Below are 12,588 nucleotides of genomic sequence, written 5' to 3' on the forward strand. Positions count from 1 at the left end.
TACATTCGACAGCAAACGATGTTAATTTACTACGAACATGTAATTTCTTTAATCCTGTAAATGGTTTGATGCAGGCGGGAATGTCTGAGCTCAGCTCAGGCTAAAGGAGGCTTGAAACTAAGCATGTTCGACGGACATTTTCTAAGCATAGTGCTAAGGCCATGGTCAGTGTTTAACTAATGCTGATAGCTTGGTGTGTTATGGTCTTTAATGCTCCTAAAGGTTTTTTAGGTGTTCTGAAGGTAGCTCTAAGGATATTTAACTTTTACACATTTTTGAGTTCTTAATGAATCTATACCATTTCTTTTTTATTTATTTTTCCTTTTTTCAGATTGGGACCAATATGGCTGAGTACCTTCGTTCAGAAGAGTCCATTGAATTTTCTTATGTTCTCATGCTTGGAGACAACCACTGCTTTCAACCCTTTGCTATAATAAATGGCACAGCATTTGAGCAAAGTACATTACTTGCTGCAATGGACGTTTGAAATGTTTTCATATTTTAAATACATATTTTCTTGGAAGTAAATTTGACTTCAGTCACTTTATATCTCAGGATATATTGATGTTTGCACATAATTGTTAATGGGAAAGTTATAAAATGTTTTCCTATTTTTTCCTAATCTTAAATTTGTATTTTCTTAAGTTTTTTTTTCGTTTGTTTTTTTCAGTCAGTTTGATGCCGTTTCATTATTACTTCTACATATTTTTTCAGTTGATTTATATATATCAGGATATGTTAATGTTTATGCACAAATTTGTATTTTAAAGTTAATCTTTCTGACTTCAGTCAGTTAGATGCTTTTTCATTATTACTTCTACATACTTTTATTTTTCCTCTACTCTGCAATTACATTGCAATTGATTCTTACTGATGATTCCTGTATATCTCAGGATATATTAATGTTTATGCATGATGTAAATGTTATGAAAAGTTTTCATATTTCAAATTGTGTTTTTCTAAAGTTAATTTGTCTGACTTCAGTCTGATGCATTGTTACTGACTTCAGTCACAGTGTTTCTGTGATACAGTTTGATACATTTTAATAGAAATTGTCTTGATGCTGAGGTGGAGATGGGAAAAATGTCTTAAATTCATATGGACACATTTTTTACATGTTTTGTCATAAATAAAATTCCATTACTGAAGTATGTATTGCTGTAGAATTGTTTTTATTTTAGTAATTTTAATCACCAAAGTTTCTAGATTAAATTTCTGACCCATTTTGGGTTACATTCAACCCAGCAGTGTAGTCATTTTTAACTAATAGTTGGGTTAAAAATCACAACCCAGCATGCTGGGTTAAACGTGTAACCCAACTTGTTGGGTCAAAATAACCCAGCGTTGGGTTAGTCCCTTTTTTACCCAGCGCTGGGTTACCAAAATAACCCAAATTGGGTTGTTTTTAACCCAGCAGTTTTTAGAGTGTACGTTTAACTGTAATTTCAATGTCATTTAAATTTTAATAGAAATAGCTTCTGGGCTCATACTTTCACGTTTGCATGTACTCATTGGTGTCACTGTTTTTTATTACATTTTGAATATTTTTGAGCCTAGCCAATGAAAAATCGTGCCGCCTATTCCCTATTGTTGTCGGCTATATTACCTAGGCGGTTCACCGCTGAATACCACGCTCCCCGGTACTTCACATCAGACACACTGAGTAGCCTGCGTGTAGAATACAAGGTTAAAATTCCAATGGATTAATACCAGGAGTCACAGATGGTCTGCGGATCCTCGTAAAATCGCTGCAGCAAATGCGTTTTATGAACGAAATGACTTGTTGTTGGAAGCAGATACATTCAGCCTTCTGTCCGCGAAATGCAAGGTGCTGATATCAGATTTGACGTTTTATCTGAATGTTAGAGACTGTTTTAGTTCTGAAGTGTGTTCGGACTGAATGAACATTTGAACCAGACTGTAGCGGTCCGCAGAGTTTGTTTACAGAGTTTGTAAGAATTAACGTGAGTAATCTTGACGGAGCTTTGTAATTTAAATGCAAAAAAAATGTAATTGTAATCCGTTACAGTTATTAAAGAAAAAAGTGTAATTAAATTACAGTTACTTATGGAAATATTCATGATTACAATTTTAGTTACATCATAAGATTGTATGCTAAACCTTGCTAATATCTTTAATAAGTGTTTTTATTGCTTTACATGTTTTTCTTATGTAAAACATCCTCTTTTGCCATTTCCCTCCACAGCTGAACGTTTGAAACTATTCGATGCTTCTGATTGGTTATCCTGTCACGCATGGTTCGAATTACGGGGGGTACAGTTCCCCAACGATCAAGACCCAGACCCCCCCCCCCCCCCCAAAGACACAGAAATAGCAGTTTGGGGGGGTCTTAACGTTTTTCTTTTGTTGTAAAAAAAAAAAAAAAAAGAAAAAGCTAACCTCACCTCAATGTAAAACAATTTCAGACACCCCTAATGTGGACCGTACCATTTAAATCACCTCGGCGCCAGAAGCAGCCAGTCGGTTGCGTCATTCATTCTCATTGAGTGACATGTTCGTTGTATTCGTCTATCGTGGTACTGTTTGTTGTGCATTGGTCAAAGTAAGTAGTCAGCAGAAGTCTAGCCTGTTGAAAATGCGTTATTTTACAACCTTCATTTATTCGTTTAAGTGTCTCATCTACTAATGCAAGCTGACGTCTTTATAAGTTGAATTACGTACCATTGTCCTTCTGAGGCCGGTATAGTCAACGTTCGTCACTTTAACTAGCAAGATAAGCTAAGTTCTCTATTTAAACCAGGCTTATTTGGTGAGGTAAAATCGATCATGGTTATTTTCCAAGGAGATTAACTCTCTATGTTTTCATTCTCATTTTATCATGAATAAATTGTGCCTTTCTGAAATTAATACGCCATTTAGCCTGTGTGGTTTATTACTATTAGGCTAATGTTAATGCATAAGAAGGTCTAACGTTATGCTCTGAAAAAACATTACTATATGTAGTGGATCCTCTCGTGCGTTGTGTGCGTTGATAATAAAAGAGACTCCACACAAGGATGTAGTTGTCATGTGCTTTAGTTTTTGATTTCTTCGAGTCTGCATTGAAACATAACAGCCACCATGAGACAGTGAAAGGAGGAATCTCTGCTCTAGTTGTGCCTCCTATCGCTATGACATCCCGCGTAAGAGAGCTAACAAGCATTGACAATTCTTTGAACAACAATAATAATGAAAATATAATGGAGAGAAAAGCAAATACAGCAAAATAAAACAATGCTATAATGATCCATTTACATACCTGCATTGAAACATAACAGCCACCATGAGACAGTGAAAGGAGGAATCTCTGCTCTAGTTGTGCCTGTCAATCATTACATACTTTTTCAGTGTATATTCGTTTCACAGGAAATACCTTCAAATCTCTCCTGGATCATTAAAAATAAACAAATATAACTTCATAAGTTATAATTGTATAACTTCTATCACAGATGAAACTTTTAAACTCTTTTACCAAAGAATCATGAAATACTGAAAACGCAGAAGCATACCGCATGTGTAATGGCGACCATTAATCACAATCATACCTGGAATAAACGTACTCTTTACAACATTCATAACTTGGATTACTAATCCCCGAACAGAGTTAACAAACAACCACGTTTCACACAGAAACTCTATAAACAATCAGTAATGAACAATATTTAACCACTTTTTCCGAGGAGCTGATAAAACATACCTCCTATCGCTATGACATCCCGCGTAAGAGAGAGCGCGCCCGGAAATGACATCAGCTCTACCCTCGCGGTTACACACTACATAGTCTACGTGACAGCGGTTCCTGAACATCTTAGATAAATTAACTAATTCACAAAAAGGGAAAACAAAAAAATAATAATTCAGAAATATAAATTGACCTATATAAAGAAATGAAAATGATGCATAACATATACTCAATCACATGACCTACACTCACGCAGTGTCTCCTAATACAAATTTCAAAATAAAAATTCTGTACATTTAGTGCAATTGGTTAATAGCAATTTCAATAATCTAGTGTAACAACATTACACTTGCCACATCCACCCCCACTGTTTTACACTAGATTATCGGACAGACCAACATCTCGACTCATCAGCGTTGTCATTCCACATAAACCATCCTAGGTCATACAGCTTTAAAGCTATCTTGTTACAGATTCAGATAAATCAAGGGCAGCTAATCCCCAACCTACCATTTGAAAAGCCATGCCATATACACAGCCTCAAGTATGACATACACTAACAGCCACTAAGTGAGCTTGCTTTTACAAGCAAACCCATATATCAAAGATCATAAAAAAAAATCCTCCTTTCCCCCAGGAAAAGTTGACAGGTGTACACTTAAGCACCAAAATACACAGAGCAACACAAAACCGATACCCGATGGAAAAGTAAGAAAAAAAAAAAAAAAGAAAAAAAACAGTCACACTTCTATCACAGGACAGACCCCTTGAGTCGACATTATCTGTATCAATCTGCTGACGGGTTTAATAATTCTACCAAACCTTGTGTGCATTCTTTGCTGTTCATGAGATTCTGCTACAACATGACAAAAATCTTCATGTTGAGACGAACTCACAGGTCGCTCTTCCGAAACAGTGCAATTATGATCAGCAACAGCCATCACAATTTGAGACACAGAATCTTCGTTCTGAACATCTAGTACAGGTGGCACCTCCTCGTATGGTGCATGGCACACAGACATTGAACCATGAGACATATCGTCAGAATCGGCCTGACACTCCATCCCCCCATCATGGCTAGTGTGTCGCATCACTTCGTAATCACAAATCCCATGTTCAACACTGTCCGTCACACCCTCCATTTCACCCGCACCCATGCCCGCAACCTCATTCAAATCAGCAATCCATTGAGAAGTTCTGTCTGCAGAATTACCTGTCGGACAGTCAGTATGTGACGTAGCACAGTTCGAACATAGATCACTCTCTGAATCCACTGAATCATCCCAAGCAGGCAATGGTAAGAAGTTCACAGGCATCAACAGATTCCGATGGACAGTCCTGACACGACCTGAACCAGGGTGGCGAATCTTGTACGTATTCAAGGAACAGTTCTTACTCACTACAATATACACTGCGCTTTCCCAACGGTCAGCTAATTTCCTTTTTCCTTTCTCCCCCTTGTTTGCCAGGAGGACCCTATCACCCAACTCCAACAAATGACCCTTGCACTTGCGATTATAATGTTCAGCCTGTTTGCTCTGTTGTTGGCGTGCATGTCGTTGTGCGAGTGACATAGCCTCCCTTAAATCCTCCCCCAGGGACTGGACATATTTACTCACATCAACAGTTCCCCCATCCAAAATTACACTCTCAAACAAAACATCCACTGGCAATCTCGGGGTACGACCAAACATCAAGAAGAAAGGAGGGTAGCCAGTAGTCTCATGCCTAGTGCAATTGTATGAAAAAGTCAGTGTGTTCAGCATACGAGGCCAGTTAATCTTAGACCTCGGAGGCAAAGACCTTAGCATATCACCGAGCGTACGATTAAACCTTTCGGTCTGACCGTTACCCATAGGATGATATGGTGTGGTACGAGATTTGGCAACACCTGACAATTTTAACATTTCTGCAATTAGAGAACTTTCAAAGTTCGCACCCTTATCAGAATGAATACGTGCCGGGAAACCATATACACAGAAGAAATTGTTCCACAGAACACGAGCAACAGACTTTGCAGTTTGATTCGGACAAACGTACGCACATGCAAGTTTTGTGAAATGGTCGGTTATCACCAACACATCAACTGACTTGTTATTGACATCCTCAGCCATCCAGAAATCGATACAAACTAACTCTAGCGGTGCTGTTGTAGCTATCGACACAAGTGGTGCCCTGGCCTCCGGCTCAGGAGTCTTACTCAACACACATCTCTTGCAATGCGACACGTGCAGCTTTGTGTCTTTCTCCATAGAAGACCAATAAAATCGCTGTCTTGCAAGCCAAAGAGTGCGGTGTTGGCCCTGATGACCTGCGTCATCATGCACCCCTTTCAGGACCAAACCTCGCAAGGCTGCTGGCACAACGTACTGGAAAACCTTTTTCTTGGTTATTGGATTCTTAGATACCCGGTAAAGCACGCCTAAATTGATTGTGAATTTACCCCATTGCCTGAGTGTTCGTACAGTTTCCTTCGACTCATGACCCTTTTCTCGTCTAGAAGGCCGTCTACCTCGTTCCACAAAGAACCTCACCCTACTTATGACTGGATCCTTACACTGCTTGTCGAGCAACTCAGCATGAGTAAGCTTATTGAAAGGATACTGCGTGTCATCCTCCAAACCTCCCAAATGCTGGACATATGCGACTGCTCTAGCTGCAGCAGCTTCCTCCCAGTGACGATGAGAACGGAGCACAGCTGACATCTCCTCACAAGACACTTTCCCACCAGCAAAACTCTGGACCAAATTAGTCACTTCATGACACCCCTGCGACCCAGACATTGTCTCAACATCCTCCCCTTTTGTACGGTCACAGGATAAATGAAACATACCCTGCACCTGCCCAATCTCGAGCATCTCCGCTTCATGCCTCAAGATGTCATATGGTGTTCTGGACAGTCTGTGCAAAATCCTGGAGGCTGCAAAAGGCTCCCGGCTTAAGGCATCAGCTACCACGTTCTTCTGTCCAGGTATGTACTGTATGTCAAACTCAAAAGGAGCTAACTTCGCAACCCATCTCTGTTCACAGGCATCAAGCCTCGGCTTGGTTAAAATATACTTGAGCGGGTTGTTATCCGTCCAAACCGTAAACCTGTGCCCGTGAAGCCAATGACTGAATTTATCGCAAATGGCCCATTTCATTGCCAGAAATTCGAGCCTATGAGCGGGATACTTGGACTGAGCATGGTTAAGGGATTTTGAAGCAAAAACGATTGGTCTCGCGACAGCATGCCCCTCCTGAACTTGGGAGAGCACTGCGCCAAGACCCTTCATCGAAGCATCAACAGACAGAATGAACGGTCTCGAGAAGTCAGGATGAGCAAGTAAAACTTGTTTTACCAGCGCCGCCTTCAAATCCTCAAATGCCCCTCTACATTCAGCTGTCCAGTCATCAGAGGTGATTTTCCGGACAGCTCCGGTTCTTTTTCCCATACCCTTCGCCTTCCGAGGTTTCTTTTGGCCAGTCGTCAACTGAAAAAGAGGCCTAGCAATCATCGAACAATTCTCAATGAAGTGCTGATAGTATATAACCATCCCCAAAAAGGACCTTATTTTGCCCACCGAAGGGGTGACACCATCAGCCTCCATTAAATCCTCTTCTAATACATTCGTAATAGCCTCTACTTTCGTTGGATCACTAGCCACCCCCTGCTGCGAAACGATGTGCCCTAAAAATTTAACTGATTTCTGTAAAAATCTACACTTGGAGGGCGACAGCTTCAAATTATGATCCTTGAGACGCCGAAACACCATTTCAAGTCTCTGCAAACTTTCTTCCTCATCCTTACCAAAGACCAACAGGTCATCCAGGTAGCAGAGTAAGCTCATGAAATTTTGATCCCCGAAAATAGTCAGCATCATTCTCATGAACGTCGCGGGACTGTTGCAAAGCCCCTGTGGTAAGCGGTTGTACTCATGCAGACCAAGGGGAGAGCTGAAGGCGGTAAATTTTTTATCCTCCTCATGTAAAGGGATGTTATAGTACCCAGACGTTAAATCCATGGTGCTAAACAAAGCATTTCCCCCCAGTGCTGCCAGTACATCTGCCTGGTGAGGGAGGGGGTGCGCGTCCCTCACTGTTCGGGCATTCAACCACCGAAAGTCAGTGCACAGCCGCAAGTCCCCATTCTTTTTCCAAACTAATACCAACGGTGACGCGAACTCGCTGGATGATTTTCTGATGATCTCTTTCTGCTCCATTTCATCTAAAGTCTGCTTCAGCTTTAGATAATGTGCCGGTGAGAGTCTGCGGTAAGGTAAACGAAAGGGCTTGTCATCCGTCAAACGAATGCGATGACAGAACCCCTTAGCCTCACCACAATCCAACGAGTGCCTAGAGAAAACACACTCGTATTTCTTTATCAGGTCAACAAGCCTGCTCCTCCAAAAAGGCGACACCTCACAGTCATTCACATTTAAGTCTGTGAGACCAAGCTTATTCAATCGAAAGTCACTAGAGTGCCCAACATCAGACACTGAGCTCTTCGCTGATAAACTACCACAAGAACTTGTACTAGTCCTGGCCACATTCTGGAAAAATTCCTGCTCTGGCACCTGATCAAAATCTTCCAAAGCAACGCATGGATAGACATCAGCCAGCTTCGCGTTCCTGCGCAGCACAATTTCAGAGTTTGTGGGGTTTATCATTTTCACCGGGAGCCAGCCATCGCCCCATAAAGGCGAAATCACTCTTCCAACAAGGACATTACGATGGACACAGCGAGAAGTACTAGGCTCAATCACAACCGTGCTGCCCACTGAGAGTTTCAGTCCTGGTGGCAGCCGACCCCAGACAAGGTGCTCACTCATCGGCTGCAAAACGACAGCAGATTTTGACTTTAAAGTACCAACCTTGTCAGGAATAGCACTACCCCTCCACCTTTCAATGCTGGCAAGCATACGTAGAAACTGACAATCTTCACTCTGATTTGATTGGTCTGGTTTATCTAGAACTCTCCAGAATCCCTCATTCGATTTCATCTCTCTGATTAGGGGTTTCAGCACATTGGTACCAACAATAAGCTGGTCCACCTGTCCACTAACAATAAGAACCGGGACACTAAAACAGGACCCATACACCTCAAGTTTCAGATCACACATACCTACAGGACTAGTCTGCTTCCCACCACACCCAACCAGGACAATGTCTGACGGAGGAATTAACTCCTGATCCAGGACTCCAACTTCTCTCAGTTGAGGTACAACGTCGGCACTCAAAGTAGTCGCCATGGAGCCACTGTCCAGCATTCCCTTCAGACAGACCTTGTCCTGTACCAAAACACTTGTATAAAACAGACTGTCATTCGGCACTAACTGAATAGTATTTTGAAAAATCACAGTTTTGTCTTTGCTTACACTTCCACAATAAAATGAATAAACAGACTCAACATCAGTATCCAAGGAGGACCTTTCATATTGCCCCACATTGCCCTCCCCCCAATGGAGGCTCTCTAGTTTCCCTGAGGTGCGTCATCTCCTCGTCTGCCAGTGCTCTCCCTGGACACAGTTTTCTCACAATTGAAGCTCATATGCCCAGAAGAAAAACACTTAAAGCAGAGATTGTACATCCTGCAATGGGCTGTAGTACTGTGATCTTTGCTGGTACAAACTCTACATTCACGGCTCCGCCAGTTAGCATTCTTGAGCCAGCCACCACGCACTGACTGTGTATTGCAAACAAGAGCCTTTTCCAACATGGTCAAGACTTTGTCTAGTGCACCATTATCTACTGCTGGTGTGGCTGTCTCAGACCTATGAGAAGACAGGGGTGGTGAATCATCAATAGGCTCAAGAACCTTGGCCATTTGGTGACACGCAATTCGCTTGGCTACTTTCTGTTCCCTTAGCATCTCGTCCAATCTCTCTTGGACCTCAGAAGCTGTCCATGACTGTGTAGGTTTACTTTTGAACACTAGGGACAGTCCCTTATCAGGGCAATGCCGAATAAACATTACAGCCAGTTCTCTACTTCGATTTTCTAAGGTTCTGCCCTCCACCCTAAGGCCCTGCTCCGCCACCTCAGCTGCTTTGTTCAACCTTATCCAATAATCTAAGGGACTTTCATTGGAGTAAGGTTTCACAGAGTAGAAATCGGCCAAAGGCATTCCTGAGCTACTGGAATCACTGAAATGGTGCCTCAATACCGTGAAAACAGCATCAACAGTCGGAGTAACCATTCTGTTGCTCAACCAGACCTTGATGATGTCCCTAGCCCTCCCCATTAGTCTGTTCAACACTTCTTCAACCCTTTCAGAGTCTACCACTTCTTTTCTGTTAAGGTACACTCGCATCAGCTCTTCCCACTCCATCATGGAGCATTTGTCTGCACCGTCCCCACGATAATAAGGCGGTGCAGCTATCTCAGACTTCAGCACCAAATTTAACTTGGAAGCATCGATAACAGTCGCATTCGACATCTTAGTGTCAGAAATAATGGGGCTCCCTCCAAAACAACCACCAGGTGACAGACCTGAATTTCTAGTCTGTAACAGACTGTCCCTGATAGCTTCGCCAATTTCAGATCCAATTTGTCTGACAAGGTCACTCATGTCACTTGGAAGACCTGAGTCATGTTTGGCATACCCTGGGTTTGTTATTGGACTACAGCACATGTCAGGTCTAGTACCAACTGATGATCTGAGCATACCACCCCTCCCAGTGCTTGCATACTCAGGACCCTCAAACTGAAAGCCTCTGTCAGGTGTGGTTAGCAGTGCACCCCGTCCTCTACCAGCCAACATTCGGCTGTGGTCGAAAGCCAACCTTCCCTCCTTGTCATCTGTCATAACAAATCCCCAAAATTTGCTTAATACCCACACAAAAAAATTGTGCCTTCAAAATTAAGTGGTCAACCTTACTGCCAAATGTCTATAATGCTGAAGGAATTGACCCTCCAAGAGATAAAGAAGTCCAAACCAGTCACTGACAAACCGCTCCCATAACGTAGGTCAACGATGACATCAGCACAGCCCCAGCAAAGACGGTCACTCTCGCAGCATCCCCAGCGGTCAGCAACCAGCAAACCAAACGAAGGGTCACGGCACCATTTTGTAGTGGATCCTCTCGTGCGTTGTGTGCGTTGATAATAAAAGAGACTCCACACAAGGATGTAGTTGTCATGTGCTTTAGTTTTTGATTTCTTCGAGTCTGCATTGAAACATAACAGCCACCATGAGACAGTGAAAGGAGGAATCTCTGCTCTAGTTGTGCCTCCTATCGCTATGACATCCCGCGTAAGAGAGCTAACAAGCATTGACAATTCTTTGAACAACAATAATAATGAAAATATAATGGAGAGAAAAGCAAATACAGCAAAATAAAACAATGCTATAATGATCCATTTACATACCTGCATTGAAACATAACAGCCACCATGAGACAGTGAAAGGAGGAATCTCTGCTCTAGTTGTGCCTGTCAATCATTACATACTTTTTCAGTGTATATTCGTTTCACAGGAAATACCTTCAAATCTCTCCTGGATCATTAAAAATAAACAAATATAACTTCATAAGTTATAATTGTATAACTTCTATCACAGATGAAACTTTTAAACTCTTTTACCAAAGAATCATGAAATACTGAAAACGCAGAAGCATACCGCATGTGTAATGGCGACCATTAATCACAATCATACCTGGAATAAACGTACTCTTTACAACATTCATAACTTGGATTACTAATCCCCGAACAGAGTTAACAAACAACCACGTTTCACACAGAAACTCTATAAACAATCAGTAATGAACAATATTTAACCACTTTTTCCGAGGAGCTGATAAAACATACCTCCTATCGCTATGACATCCCGCGTAAGAGAGAGCGCGCCCGGAAATGACATCAGCTCTACCCTCGCGGTTACACACTACATAGTCTACGTGACAGCGGTTCCTGAACATCTTAGATAAATTAACTAATTCACAAAAAGGGAAAACAAAAAAATAATAATTCAGAAATATAAATTGACCTATATAAAGAAATGAAAATGATGCATAACATATACTCAATCACATGACCTACACTCACGCAGTGTCTCCTAATACAAATTTCAAAATAAAAATTCTGTACATTTAGTGCAATTGGTTAATAGCAATTTCAATAATCTAGTGTAACAACATTACACTTGCCACATATAAGTGAAACTTTTTTTTCCAAACAATTTTTATTTTTAAACTTTGTCATAAAGATTAATACAACGTTCGAATTTTCTATTATAACCCGATATAAAATAAACTATGTAGGTATGTCACAAAAAAATTCAAAGTTGTTGGATTTTTAACAGAAGAAAGGGCTTGATACGACCTTTCCAATGATACCAAGAACGTCTTTCTGTGATGAATGGCAAGAAAGTTATAGGATATTTTGTAACGCCAATTAAGGCAAAGTGAAATGTCCACTTAGTAACAGATAAAACAATGGAGAACCATACTTGACTTTGTGACCTGTTTATGGTGTTCAGAAAAATGAGCATAACTCTGTTATTGCTTATCAGATTTTAATAAACTAGGTATCATTAGAAAGCTTATTCCTTGCCTAACAGTCTCAGATACACTGAAAATAAAACAAATAATTATTTAATTTATTTGTCTGTCAATTAATACTCACCGGAGAATGTATGTAGTGAATAATACAAAGAATGTCTTTTCAAAGAGTCCACATCATCAAATTAAAAAGTACTTTGTTTTATCATTATAATCCATTCAATAATAATAGATTTGAAAAGCATTGTCCATAGTAAAGTATCAAAAGGTACAGGTAAATATGCAGTATGTGCCTGTAAAGAACTGTCTGATCTCTGGGAGTTGAAGAAAAGAAGTCTTTGAGATGCTGCCTTGCTATGCCAGCCCGTGCTGGTTGTGGAGGATTACGTTTTCTGTTCATGTTAAAGGTAACTGAAAAGACAATAT

General features: G+C 41.0%; 2 long non-coding RNA genes across 2 annotated transcripts; both read right to left on the reverse strand.

The window, feature by feature from the left end:
• Positions 1-3,020: 3,020 nt before the first annotated feature.
• Positions 3,021-3,785, reverse strand: LOC140583038 (uncharacterized). Its single transcript, XR_011985826.1, has 2 exons — positions 3,698-3,785; positions 3,021-3,322 (listed from the first exon to the last, which is right to left on the reverse strand). It is a non-coding gene; the product is annotated as an uncharacterized lncRNA (long non-coding RNA).
• A 7,008-nt stretch (positions 3,786-10,793) lies between these two features.
• On the reverse strand, positions 10,794-11,558 carry LOC140583055 (uncharacterized). Its single transcript, XR_011985848.1, has 2 exons — positions 11,471-11,558; positions 10,794-11,095 (listed from the first exon to the last, which is right to left on the reverse strand). It is a non-coding gene; the product is annotated as an uncharacterized lncRNA (long non-coding RNA).
• Positions 11,559-12,588: the final 1,030 nt, after the last annotated feature.

The sequence above is a fragment of the Paramormyrops kingsleyae genome, chromosome 25, assembly GCF_048594095.1.
Source record: "Paramormyrops kingsleyae isolate MSU_618 chromosome 25, PKINGS_0.4, whole genome shotgun sequence".
In the NCBI taxonomy this organism is placed as follows: Eukaryota; Metazoa; Chordata; class Actinopteri; order Osteoglossiformes; family Mormyridae; genus Paramormyrops; species Paramormyrops kingsleyae.